Source organism: Salmo salar, chromosome ssa01 (genome assembly GCF_905237065.1).
Source record: "Salmo salar chromosome ssa01, Ssal_v3.1, whole genome shotgun sequence".
Lineage (NCBI taxonomy): Eukaryota > Metazoa > Chordata > Actinopteri > Salmoniformes > Salmonidae > Salmo > Salmo salar.
This window is the reverse complement of record NC_059442.1, coordinates 134488878-134503905: the sequence shown is the minus strand read 5'-3', so window position 1 is coordinate 134503905 and position 15028 is coordinate 134488878. Positions and strand designations below refer to the sequence as shown.

The 15028-nt window shown below is 41.7% G+C and overlaps 1 long non-coding RNA gene across 1 annotated transcript; it reads right to left on the bottom strand.

Moving 5' to 3' along the window:
* Positions 1-1631: 1631 nt before the first annotated feature.
* Positions 1632-3078, bottom strand: LOC106563329 (uncharacterized). Its single transcript, XR_006758184.1, has 3 exons — positions 2734-3078; positions 2445-2558; positions 1632-1786 (listed from the first exon to the last, which is right to left on the bottom strand). It is a non-coding gene; the product is annotated as an uncharacterized lncRNA (long non-coding RNA).
* Positions 3079-15028: the final 11950 nt, after the last annotated feature.

Here is a 15028-nt window from a genome sequence, read left to right as displayed (position 1 = left end):
AAATTCAGAAGACCGCAAGGCCAGACAGATTACCAGGATGTGTACTCCAAGCATGCGCTGCGCTGACCAACTGGCAAGTGTCTTCACTGACATTTTCAACCTGTCCCTGACTGAGTCTGTAATACCAACATGTTTCAAGCAGACCACCATAGTCCCTGTTCCCAAGAGCACAAAGGTAACCTGCCCAAATGACTACCGACTCGTAGCACTCAAGTCTGTAGCCATGAAGTGCTTTGAAAGGCTGGTCATAGCTCACATCAACACCATTATCCCAGAAATCCTAGGCCCACTTCAATTTGCATACCACCCCAACAGATCTACAGATGATGCAATCTTTATTTCCCTCCACACTTCCCTTTCTCACCTGGACTAAAAGGAACACCTATGTGAGAATGCTATTCATTGACTACAGCTCAGCGTTCAACACCATACTACCCTCAAAGCTCATCACTAAGCTAAGGACCCTGGGACTTAACACCTCCCTTTGCAACTGGATCCTGGACTTCATGACGGGCCACCCCCAGGTGGTAAGGGTAGGTAACAACACATCCGCCACGCTGATCCACAACACAGGGGCCCCCTCAGGGGTGCGTGCTCAGCCCCCTCCTGTACTCCTTGTTGACACATGACTGCATGGCCAGGCACGACTCCAACACCATCATTACGTTTGCCGATGACACAATAGTGGTAGGCCTGATCACCGACAATGATGAGACAGCCTATAGGGAGGTCAGAGATCTGACCGTGTGGTGCCAGGACAACAACCTCTCCCTCAACATGATCAAGACAAAGGAGATGATTGTGGACTACAGGAAAAAGAGGACCGAGCAAGCCCCCACTCTCATCGACGGGGCTGCAGTGGAGCAGGTTGAGAGCTTCAAGTTCATTGGTGTCCACATCAAACTATCATGGTCCAAACACACCAAGACAGTTGTGAAGAGGGCACGACAAAGCGTATTCCCCCTCAGGAGACTGAAAAGATTTGGCATGGGTCCTCAGATCCTCAAAAGGTTTTACAGCTGCACCATCAAGAGCATCCTGACTGGTTGCATCACTTCCTGGTATGGCAACTGCTTGGCCTCTGACTGCAAGGCACTACAGAGGGTAGTGCGTACGGCCCAGTACATAACTGGGGCCAAGCTTCCTGCCATCCAGGACCTCTATACCAGGCAGTGTCAGAGCAAAGCCATAAAAATTGTTAAAGATTCCAGCCACCCTAGTCATGGACTGTCCTCTGGTACTGCACGGCAAGCTGTACCGGTGTGCCAAGTCTAGGTCCATAAGGCTTCTTAACAGCTTCTACCCACAAGCCATAAGAGTCCTGAACAGCTAATCAAATGGCTACCCAGACTATTTGCATTTCCCCCCCCCCCCTTTTACACTGCTGCTACTCTCTGTTTATTATCTATGCACAGTCACTTTACCTCTACCTACATGTACATACTACCTCAACCTTGACTAACCGGTGCCCTCACATTGACTCTGTACCGGTACCCTCTGTACTCACTACTGTTATTTTACTGCTGCTCTTTAATTATTTATTACAGTTATTTTTTTATGTATCTATTTTTTTCTTAAAACTGCATCGTTGAATAAAGGTTGTAAGTAAGCATTTCACTGTAAGGTGAATTCGGTTGTATTCGGCACATGTGACTAATTCTATTTGATTTGATTTAATTTATAGTACAGCCTTCACTCAGTCTCAATCCATCAGAAAAGTGTCCATACTAAACCTCTGGGAAGATGAGGACGGGGTGTTGAGTTGTCTGCAACATGGTTGCTCAACCTGAAAAATAAAATAAATAACTTTAAGTGAATAACATGCTAATAATAACTGTTTGCACCACGTTAGAAGATTGTGCCATAATTGATTTGTTGCTTTTTACAGCGGTGTAAAGTTTACTATTTTCATTTTTGACAACTTTTACTCCACTACATTCCAAAACAAATTAATGTACTTCTTACTCCATACATTTTCCCTGACACCCAAAAGTACTTGTTACATTTTGAATGCTTAGCAGGACAGGAAAATGGTCCAATTCACACACTTAACAAGATAACATCCCTGCTGCTTCTGATCTGGTGGACTCAAACACAAATAGTTTGTTGGAGTTAAATAAAAAATCTTGCCATCTGTTTTGCTTAATATAAGGAATTTATACTTTTACTTTTGATACTAAAGTATATTTTAGCAATTTAAATGTACTTTTGATACTTAAGTACATTTAAAACCAAATACTTTTAGACTTTACTCAAGTAGTATTTTACTGGGTGACTCGCTTTTACTTGAGTCATTTTCTATTTAGGTATCTTAACTTTTACTCAAGCATGACAATTGGGTACTTTTTCCACCACTGCTTTTTAATGCCCTTAGGCAACAGTCTGAGTATGAGACATGGAAGGAAAGCATGCAGTTGTTTCTCAACAAGCAGCTGCAGTATTACCTTTTGGCCACAAGGTGTCAGTCTGACTTCAGATATCTCAAACCAAATGTGGGGGCTGGATTTCACCATGGCTCTCTGGACAACCTCAGGCAGACCACCATCTATCTGGCCAACCTGAGAGAGGACGTGAAGACTGAGTGGCAATCTTGATCAATTTAACATCTTTGCAAATAATGGGTTATACATCTGCCAACCAAACGCCCCACACGTTCCGAACTTGCACACATACGCCACAGAGACGGCCTCACATACACACAATGCTCACAGTGACACACTAGGATTTACATACCATAGAAAAGCAGCCGTCATTGGCCAGGATGATGTCAATTGCAGTTGTGATTGAACACACATATGCCTCCATTCTTTGGTTTGTTCTCACTGTGGACAGAGCAAAGAAACTATTAAATGAGACATTAACAAAACCGCCTTTCTCATAAATCTAAAAACAACGAGTGTGTTCCACAAATTCCCATAACACTGGCTTTGAGCTCAGTACAGGCCAGGGTGGTGAGTCACTAATGGTCAGAAAGCTGTCATGTACAGTGCATTCAGAAAGAATTTAGACCAAATGACTTTGTGCTTAGGGTTATTGTCCTGTTGGATGGTGAACTTTCGTCCCAGTCGGAGGTCTTGAGCGATCTGGAGCAGGTTTTCATCAAGGATCTCTCTGTACTTTGCTCCGTTCATCTTTCCTTCAATTCTGACTAGTCTCCCAGTCCCTGCCGCTGAAAAACATCCCCACAGCATGATGCTGCCACCACCATGCTTCACCATAGGGATGGAGCCAGGTTTCCTCCAGACGTGATGCTTGGCATTCAGGCCAAAGAGTTCAATCTTAGTTTCATCTGGCTTAAATTCCTCCACCCACTGCAAGGCCAACAGTATGGCCATCATCTCCACCGTAGATACAGCCAGATTATCTGTAATATCTGTTTCCTGACTTTCCCCCCACATTCCTGCACGACAAATGCTGACCAAGTACGTCCTGTCCTTGGATCTTTTGAACCATCTGTGTATATGGCCACAAAATCCTGATACACAGCATCAAGATTTATCAAACACCCTCCCTATCTTTCTGTAGTCTCTCCAATACTTCTAGATCTACTACTGGAGGTGGGAGTAGCCATGGTGGATTTACAGGAATAGCTACCGTTGGGCTAAACTCCCTTCCATACATTCCCATCTCCTTCCAGGTTACTACTGTCTGCGAGTTCTTCTTCTGATCTTATTTGGCGGTTGGCAACCAACTTTAAGGTGCATTACTGCCACTAACTGCACTGGAGTGTGGACCAGATACAGAGAAGGTCTAAATTCTATCCAATATTCTCCTCTCCCTAAGGAAACAAAATACATCATTAAATACATCCCCTGAAAATCACTTAATCCTGGCTCTTCAGTCCCATTACCTGTCAATTCTAATAACAATCACTCCCTTTCCCTCACATATTTCTGGCACTGAAATAAAACATGTTCCACTTTCTCCATCTCCTCCTGACAATGATCACACCTCCCAGTCAGATGTTTCCCCACCAATTTCAATGTACTATTGAGCCTTGTATGTCTCAGCCTTGTGACTACACTTTCCTCCCTGCTCTCTCGGCCTGAGGACCTCCCTGCCCCCACCTTTTCCTGGCTCTTATGCAGGTGTCCTCCCTTTCTCTCCTTGTTCCACAACTCTTGCCATTTGTTTTAAACCACTGTTCTTATTAACCCCTTGGCTTCTGCTTTACTGAGTGACAATTCCATCTCAACATTAGGATGTTTAAGAGCCTGCGTGGTGATAGCATCCACCTCCTCCGTCCCCTCTACTCCCACATGAGCTGGTACCTAGATGAACATCAAATATCCACATCTATTTCACCCTATACAATTACCGCAAAACCTCATACAATACATTGTCTGCTCTGAGACAAATGAATGTAAGCTCATCAGTGCTGCACAGGAGTCAGAGCCGATGACTACTCTGCCTGGCCTCACCTCCTCCACCCACTCTGTAGCCAATAGTATGGCCAACAACTCCATTGTGTAAACAGATAAAAGGAGAAATGGATCACTGCCACCTTAATCTCAGGAACACTAAAAGCTGCACCTGTCCTCCCTGTTTTAGGGTCCTTAGATCCATATGTGAATATATTCAAGAAAGCATAGTATTGTGTTCTTAAATGTTCACTTACAACTGAATCTAATCCTTCCTCAACACCTCTTATCCTCTCAAGCAACCCCAGCTCTATCACTGGCTGAGGGAGAAACCAAGGTGGGATAGCAGAAAGAACCACAGATGGGCTAAACTCCCTCCCAAACAACCCCATCTGTCTGGCTATGCCATTGCCCATCCACCCAAAGCTTGTATTCCGATTTTGTTCATGTTCCCAGCACTCTAGGAGTACCTTTTATTTAAACCACCTTTTTCTCCCCAATTTCGTCATATCCAAATTGGTAGTTACAGTCTTGTCCCATTGCTGCAACTCCTCTACGGACTCGGGAGAGGGGAAGGTCGAGAGACTTGCGTCCTCCGAAACACAACCCCGCCAAGTCGCATTGCTTCTTGACACAATGCACGCTTAGGCCGGAAGCCAGCCGCACCAATGTGTCGAAGGAAATACTGTACACCTGGCAACCGTGTCAGCATGCATGCGCCCGGCCCCCCCCATAGGAGTTGCTAGAGCATGACGGGAGAAGACATCCCAGCCGGGCCAAACCCTCCCCTAACCCGGACGATGCTTGGCCAATTGTGCATCGCCTCATGGGTCTCTTGGTCGCGGCCGACTACAAGACAGTACGGTATCGAACCAGGATCTGTAGTAACACAGCTAGCACTGAGATGCAGTGCCTTAGACTGCTGCGCCACTCAGGAGTCCGTAACCCTCCCCAGAGCGTACTATGAGTATTAAAATCATTACCTATCTCTTATCTTGACCTTCTACATTCCCAAGGGCCATCAACGGTAGTTTCTTAAACAGGTTGTAAAAGTTCACTATTACCATATTCCCCCCTCCCAACCACACCTCTGAGCCTGCATCTTATCTGAACCCAAGAGACCCCTGCCTTGGCAGCCTGGTCTCATAAACTAGACGTAACATAGTAAACAGAAATCTGACACCTTCAAATTAGTATGATATGTTACTTTTGGTATGGTTATATGAGACAAAAACGAAAGGGGGGGGGGGGGGTATAGTTATGCACGCTCAAGTTCTGTTTTTTTGTCGTATTTCTTTATCTTCAAAGTGGTAGGCATGTCGTGTAAATCAAATGATACAACAACCCCCCCCCCCCCCAAAAAAAAATCTATATTAATTCCAGGTTGTAAGACCACAAAATAGGAAAAATGCCAAGGGGGTGAAAAGTTTCGCAAGCCACTGTACTTCCAATCAGACGCACAACCACAGACCACGTGTAACCACGCCGACCCAGTTTTTCTGTAATGACATTCTGCTTTTGATGTGATGTGGTTGGTGTTAAGCCAAATCCAAACTGGCTTCCCTTGACACTTTTTTTGGTGAGCAGGACCATTCAGAGTTGAGGTCACTCAGTTTAGCTCAACGCTGATTGGCTTTTTTCTTGGTCAATTCTTTGGGAAGCCTGGCTTCCCTTGGCATCCATGAGTACACGCCACTGAATGGTAGATGGGTAAAAAGTTACTGTAGACTTTGGACGGTGTATCAATACACCCAGTCACTACACAGATACAGGCGTACTTAACTAACATTGTAGTTAATCCACAATACTAACCTAATTGACAGAGTGAAAAGAATGAAGCCTCCAGAGAAGACAAATATTTCAAAACATGCATCCTGTTTGCAACAAGTAATTCGGCCAAAAATGTGGCAAAGAAATTCACTTTTTGCCCCAAACATATTACTGAGTACCACTCTCCATATTTTAAGCATAGGGGTGGCTGCATTATGTTAAGGGTATGCTTGTAATCATTAAGGACTGTGGGGGTTTTCAGGATAAAAAAAGAAAGGAATGGAGCTAAGCACAGGCAAAATCCTAGTGGAAACCCTGTTTCAGTCTGTTTTCCACCAAGCATTGGTAGATTAATTCACCTTTTAGCAGGACAATAACCTAAATCACAAGGCCAAATCTACACTGGAGTTGCTTACCAATAAGACATTGAATATTCCTGAGTGACCCAGTTACAGTTTTGACTTAAATCTGCTTGAAAATCAATGGCAAGACTAGAAAATATTTGTCTAGCAATGATCAACAACCAATTTGACAGAGCTTGAAGAATTTGAAAATAATCATTGGCAAATATTGTACAATCCAGATGTGGAAAGCTCTTATGGACTTACCCAAAAAGACTTACAGCTGTAATCACTGCCGAAGGTGATTCTAACGTATTTACTCAGGGGTGTGAATATTTATGTAAATGAGATATTTCTTTATTTCATTTTCAATAAATTTGCTAACATTTCTAAAGACATGTTTTCACTTAGTCATTATGGGTTATTGTGTCTAGATAGGTGTGAAAAAAAATATTTAATCCATATTGAATTCAGGCTTTATCACAACAAAATGTAGTCAAGGGGTGTAAATACTTTAAGGCACTGTATCATACTAATTGAAGTGTCCCGGATTTAAATTTACTATATTATGTCTACTATGTTACGTCTACCTCTGAGTCCAGTTGGATTGGCTAAATTACTATAGTGCTAGTGATCGACCAGCGAATCTTTGTATTTCAAGTTTGCCAACTTGTATCTATTTGCTAGTTAACAAGGTTGAACAGTTTAATTGTTATGAACACACCATTGTCTGTTTCCAATTGTTTGAAAAGCATGTCAGCCTGTCCACTTTGTTCAGATATTGAAATTGTCACGTCTACTCCCGCTCCTTGTCTCTGGCGCTCATTGTCGCCAGTTGTCTATAAAAGGAAAAAAACGTCACTAGAACTTGATTAGTCAACCCTCCCAGCCCTCCTGCATCAATAATTTGTATTCTTCTTTTGTATCCTTATTCTTTGTATTCATTACACACATCTACCACCATCGTTACGCGTACCTGCGCCTCATGACACTCACCTGGACTCCATCACTTTCTTGATTACCTCCCCTATATCTGTCACTCCCCTTGGTTCTTTCCTCGGGTGTTATTGTTTCTGTTCCAGTGTTCATGTCTGTACACTACCCGTGTTTCTTGTTCTGTTCTATGTTCATTTATTTATTAAATACACTCCATGAACTTGCTTCCCGACTCCCAGTGTACACGTTACAGAAATCAAGCGGCCTACCATATTTCTCAGAATGAGAATGAGTTGTCAATTCCTTATATACTTGTGTTTTATGCTTATTGCACATTTATAAAACACTAGACGGCTATTATGTAAATCTTTGGCTAAAATGCTGCTTGTGGTATGTGGGTATGACACACCAAATGCGTTTGATGGGTTCTTTTTATCTTCTTTTAATGCCTCTTAAAACCTGTTGGGGCTAGGGGGCAGTATTTGCACGGCCAGATAAAAAACGTCCCGATTTAATCTGGTTACTACTCCTGCCCAGAAACTACAATATGCATATAATTAGTAGATTTGGATAGAAAACATTCTAAAGTTTCTAAAACTGTTTGAATGGTGTCTGTGAGTATAACAGAACTCATATTCTCAGGCCAAAACCAGAGAAGATTCCATACAGGAAGTGCCCTGTCTGACAATTTGTTGTCCTTCTGTTGCATCTCTATCGAAAATACAGCATCTGTGCTGTAATGTGACACTTTCTAAGGCTCCCATTGGCTCTCTAAAGCCGCCAGAAAGTGGAATGGGGTGTCTGCTGTCTCTGGGCGAAGAACAGCAGGAGAATTTGTGAGTGGTCACCCTGGGGACAGTGACACTGGAGATGCGCGTTCATGAGAATTCTCAATTTTTCTTTCAGCCTTTGAATGAATACAACGTTGCCCGGTTGGAATATTATCACTATTTTACGAGAAAAATAGCATAAAAATTGATTTTAAACAGCGTTTGACATGCTTCGAAGTACGGTAATGGAATATTTTGAATTTTTTTGTCACGAAATGCGCTCGCACGTCACCCTTCGGATAGTGACCTGAACGCACAAACAAAACGGAGCTATTTGAATATAACTATGGATTATTTGGAACCAAAACAGCATTTGTTGTTGAAGTAGAAGTCCTGGGAGTGCATTCTGACGAAGAACAGCAAAGGTAATCCAATTTCTAATAGTCATTCTGAGTTTAGGTTGTCCCAAACTTGGTGGGTGTCAAAATAGCTAGCCGTGATGGCCGGGCTATGTACTCAGAATATTGCAAAATGTACTTTCGGCGAAAAGCTATTTTAAAATCTGACACCGCGATTGCATAAAGGAGTTCTGTATCTATAATTCTTAAAATAATTGTTATATATTTTGTGAACGTTTATCATGAGTAATTTAGTAAATTCACCGGAAGTTTGCTAGTTCTGAACATCACATGCTAATGTAAAAAGCTGTTTTTTATATAAATATGAACTTGATTTAACAAAACATGCATGTATTGTATAACATAATGTCCTAGGAGTGTCATCTGATGAAGATCAAAGGTTAGTGCTGCATTTAGCTGTGGTTTTGGTTTTTGTGACATATATGCTTGCTTTGAAAATGGCTGTGTGATTATTTTTGGCAGGGTACTCTCCTGACATAATCTAATGTTTTGCTTTCGCTGTAAAGCCTTTTTGAAATCGGGCAATGTGGTTAGATTAACGAGAGTCTTGTCTTTAAAATGGTGTAAAATAGTCATATGTTTGAGAAATTGAAGTTATAGCTGTTTTGAGGTATTTGTATTTCGCGACACGCAAGCGTCCCACCTAGCCCAGGGAAGTTAAGGGGAAAGAAATCCAAAAGTAACTGTTTGGCTAATCCAAAAGTTGCATTACTGATTACAATTTTGGACAAGTAACATGTAACTGTAATGGATTACATTTGGAAAGTAACCTACCCAACTCTGCTTATGCCTGCCAGATCTTACAACGCCTGGATAGGTATTTTACACATCAGCTAACCACACAGTGGTGAAAAGTAATACTTTAAAGTACTACTTAAGTAGTTTTTTGGGGTATGCGTACTTTAATTTACTATTTCCATTTTTGACTATTTTTACTTCACTACATTCTTAAACAAAAAGAATGTACTTTTACCTCCATACATTTTCCCTGACACCCAAAAGTACTTGTAACATTCCGAATCCTTAGCAGGAGGGAAAATTATCCAAATCACACACTTATCAAGAGAACAACCCTGGTCATCCCTACTGCCTCTGATCTGGCGGACTCACTAAACACAAATGCTTCGTTTGTAAATTATGTCTGAGTGTTGGAGTGTGCCCCTGGCTATCCGTAAATGGTTTGTTTAATATAAGGAATATTAAATTATTCACACTTTTACTTTTGATACTAAGGTATATTTTAGCAATTGCATTTACTTTTGATACTTAAGTATATTTAAAACCAAATACGTTTAGACTTTTACTCAAGTAGTATTTTACTGGGTGACTTTCACTTTTACTTGAGTCATTTTCTTTTAAGGTATCTTTACTTTTACTCAAGTATGGTACTTTTTCCACCACTGTAACCACATCATATGTTATAGCAATCTGGTGCCTGACTTGACAGCCGATGATGTGGCATGCAACCATTGATTGATGCATGCAACTTCTGAGCAGGGGAGCTCGACCTCTATCTCTCTCTTTTTCTCTCTCTTTCCTTCACCCTTTAACTATCTCTTCTTGAAAAACGTAGAAAAAAATATTTAACCTTACATTCCTACAACTAACAACTCAAATAAGAACTTCCAATAGTTTTTTTAACTTGATGTTTATTTAGAAAATTACAGAGGTCTACTGGATCAAAAGAGGGGACACATTCAGCAGTATGCAACGGTCAAATAGATGTATGTTATGTAGAACAAGCATGCCTCTTTGACATGTAGAATAAGGAATCACGGCTCTATTCATGGTATTTCTATCTGCAACGTTCAAAAAACTTTGGCAACTGAATATGGTTATGCCAGCAATGCCATATTAGAATGACAATTTGTATAGCATTTTTACTCAGCTCAACAATATTACATAAATTACTTTAGATCTGCTTGATGGCTTTTATAGCTAGGCCTAGTTAAGGATTGTTAAATGAGGACTGATGTCAAATTTGAACAAATTATGGCATTTTTTGGTGTCCAAACATAAATATTAAATTACATTGAAATTAAGGCATATTCGGGTGGTGTATATAGTTCAATGTACTTAAATTTCAAATGATCCATGTTCTTCCATCATGTTTAGACTACATTTTGACATAATGTGACAAAGTGCAGTTTTTTTTTAAACTATTATAAGCATTATTTTATAGACAATCCGTAGTCTGAATATTGATAAATTGACACCAAGGCGAATGTAGTTTAACCAATTTATATTGCATAATATAGTGTGTTGTCAACAATTCAATAAAATGTTTCACCAAAATAAGTATTTTTAATAAAACATTTATTTACCATATTCTTAGTCCATAGTAGCCTACCTTTTAGTGTCACGTTCATCGTAGGAAGGAGACCAAGGCGCAGCGTGCGTATCGTTCCACATCTTTTATTTTAATGTGAAACTTAGCAAAACAAACAAACCACAAACCGTGACGACAGAGGTGCAACATGCACTAACTCAAAATAATCTCCCACAAACACCAGTGGGAAAAACAACTACTTAAATATGATCCCCCAATTAGAGACAACGATGACCAGCTGCCTCTAATTGGGGATCATACAAAAATCCCAACATAGAAAAAAGAAACTAGAACCAAAACAACATAGAAAATTTAAACTAGACAAAACCCCCCCAGTCACGCCCTGACCTACTCTACCATAGAAAAATACGAGCTCTCTATGGTCAGGACGTGACATTTACGGACATATCAAATGCCTGGTTGAGCACAGTTTTTCCAAAGTCTAGTTTTTTTTAACCTTTTTACATTTGAACTGTTTATTTACATATTCTTTCTCTTCAAGGTCTCTACTAAGAGGATTGGTGCAATATTCATCCCCCACCAACTGAATTCTTGCCTTTTATCCTGATTTTGAGTTTTCTTACAGCCCTCCGAGCGAGTGCTACAAGTCCAAACTGCCGCTACCCAAAAGAATACAAATTATTGATGCAGGAGGGCTGGGAGGGTTGACTAATCAAGTTCTAGTGACGTTTTTTTCCCTTTTAAATCTACTTTTAAATCCACTGTCAAAACATGTTCTACCAGCCGATTGAGAAAACAGTTCAAATTCAAGCTAATTGTTTGTTTCTGTATACAGTTTCAGTTCTCTAAATATTTTGTCATCAATTATATTATTTTTGTATGCGACAGGTGTTTGATTGTGGTTATATTTTGATTCTGTGACTCTCCCTCAGAGTTGCGTGAGGCTTCATCGCTGAAAACACCTGGGCAACTAACTGTATGAGAACCATTGGCTACATACCTACCACAGGAGGCTGCTGAGGGGAGAACGGCTGATAATAGTGGACGGAAAGGAACAAATGGAATGGCATCAAACACCTGGAAACCATGTGTTGGATGTAATTGATACCATTGCACTGATTCTGCTCCAGTCATTATCAGGAGCCCGTCCTCCCCAATTAAGGTGCCACCAACCTCCTGTGATGCTTAAGCTAGAGCTGATGGAGATGAGCCAGCAGATCAACATGAACTGTGAGTAGGCCTAACCATATGTGTGGTATGTGTGTTTAAAGGGAACCTTTTGTGAGTGTCTTTTTTCTGTGATACCGCTCCTGCCTTTTCTCTATCATTTTCTCTATTATTACTCTGTCTTAAAACTTATTTGGGATAGATGGGACATTAGCGTCCCACCGGGCCAACAGCCGGTGAAATTGCAGAGCGCGAAATTCTAATTAAATTACTATAAATATTAAACTTTCATGAAATCACAAGTGCAATATATCAAAATACAGCTTAACTTGTTGTTAATCCAGCCAAGGTGTCAGGTTTCAAAAAGGCTTTACGGCGAAAGCAAACCATGCGATTATCTGAGGACAGCGTCCAGCACACAAATGCATAACAAATCATATTCAACCAGGGAGTTGTGACACGAAAGTCAGAAATAGCGATATAATATATGCCTTACCTTTGAAGATCTTCTTCTGTTGGCACTCAAATGTCCCAGTTACATTACAAATGATCCATTACAATTCAAGACGGTTTTCCGGTCACAACTTGCAGACTTGTTTACGCTGCTGTGTGTTTTGTTGCCGATCTTACTTTGCTACCTGACGGTTTTTTACTTTTTCATTACCGTATATTTTTACTTTTTCCCTCACTCAACTTTTTCATTCAACTTTTTCACCCCGGAGGTTTTATCTGGACATGGTTCGTCAGGACTTCAAACAGCCGAAGCTAAGTAACATTAACATGATGCCTTCTAATTGCAGTCGTTGTACTTATAATATACAGGAGAACGATCGCCTTACGGCAAGGATAGCTGTGCTGCAAGCCCAGCTTCAAATGCGATCGTTAGGCAAGGGTAATTTCAGTGTAGGAAAGGATGAAACAGCGTCTGTGCCACCAGTAAGTACAGATAGTAACGTTAGTATAAACCCCCTCGCACGGTCCCCGCAGCCGGACATCTTTCTCATGGCTTCTGGAGGGAAACGCTGTAGGAATGCTCAACCGGTGTCGCTTATTCAGCCGACAGAAACTTTCAACCGGTTCTCCCCATTAAGCGAGTCGGAGTCGGAGGCCGAGACTTCTCTGGTCTCTACTCCTCCCGTTGTGGGGTCTGAGACGCCGACGGCTCCCACCATTAGCTCTGACAAATTTAAAACCCTAGTCATTGGCGACTCCATTACCCGCAGTATTAGACTTAAAACTAATCATCCAGCGATCATACACTGTTTACCAGGGGGGAGGGCTACCGACGTTAAGGCTAATCTAAAGACGGTGCTGGCTAAAGCTAAACTGGCGAGTGTAGAGAGTATAGAGATATTGTTATCCACGTCGGCACCAACGATATTAGGATGAAACAGTCAGAGGTCACCAAGCGCAACATAGCTTCAGCGTGTAAATCAGCTAGAAAGATGTGTCGGCATCGATTAATTGTCTCTGGCCCCCTCCCAGTTAGGGGGAGTGATGAGCTCTACAGCAGAGTCTCACAACTCAATCGCTGGTTGAAAACTGTTTTCTGCCCCTCCCAAAAGATAGAATTTGTAGATAATTGGCCCTCTTTCTGGGACTCACCCACAAACAGGACCAAGCCTGGCCTGTTGAGAGTGACGGACTCCATCCTAGCTGGAGGGGTGCTCTCATCTTATCTACGAACATAGACAGGGCTCTAACTCCTCTAGCTCCACAATGAAATAGGGTGCAGGCCAGGCAGCAGGCTGTTAGCCAGCCTGCCAGCTTAGTGGAGTCTGCCACTAGCACAGTCAGCGTAGTCAGCTCAGCTTTCCCCATTGAGACCGTGTCTGTGCCTCGATCTAGGTTGGGCAAAATTAAAAATGGCGGTGTTCGCTTTAGCAATCTCACTAGTATAAAGACCTCCTCCATTCCTGCCATTATTGAAAGAGATTGTGATACCTCACATCTCAAAATTGGGTTACTTAATGTTAGATCTCTCACTTCCAAGGCAGTTATAGTCAATGAACTAATCACTGATAATAATCTTGATGTGATTGGCCTGACTGAAACATGGCTTAAGCCTGATGAATTTACTGTGTTAAATGAGGCCTCACCCCCTGGTTACACTAGTGACCATACCCCCCGTGCATCCGGCAAAGGCGGAGGTGTTGCTAACATTTACGATAGCAAATTTCAATTTACAAAAAAAAACAATGACGTTTTCGTCTTTTGAGCTTCTAGTCATGAAATCTATGCAGCCTACTCACTCACTTTTTATAGCTACTGTTTACAGGCCTCCTGGGCCATATGCAGTGTTCCTCACTGAGTTCCCTGAATTCCTATCGGATCTTGTAGTCATAGCAGATAATATTCTAATTTTTGGTGACTTTAACATTCACATGGAAAAGTCCACAGACCCACTCCAAAAGGCTTTCGGAGCCATCATCGACTCAGTGGGTTTTGTCCAACATGTCTCTGGACCTACTCACTGCCACAGTCATACTCTGGACCTAGTTTTGTCCCATGGAATAAATGTTGTGGATCTTAATGTTTTTCCTCATAATCCTGGACTATCGGACCACCATTTTATTACGTTTGCAATTGCAACAAATAATCTGCTCAGACCCCAACCAAGGAGCATTAAAAGTCGTGCTATAAATTCTCAGACAACCCAAAGATTCCTTGATGCCCTTCCAGACTGCCTCTGCCTACCCAAGGACGTCAGAGGACAAAAATCAGTTAACCACCTAACCGAGGAACTCAATTTAACCTTGCGCAATACCCTAGATGCAGTTGCACCCCTAAAAATTAAAAACATCTGTCATAAGAAACTAGCTCCCTGGTATACAGAAAATACACGAGCTCTGAAGCAAGCTTCCAGAAAATTGGAACGGAAATGGCGCCACACCAAACTGGAAGTCTTCCGACTAGCTTGGAAAGACAGTACCGTGCAGTATCGAAGAGCCCTCACTGCTGCTCGATCATCCTA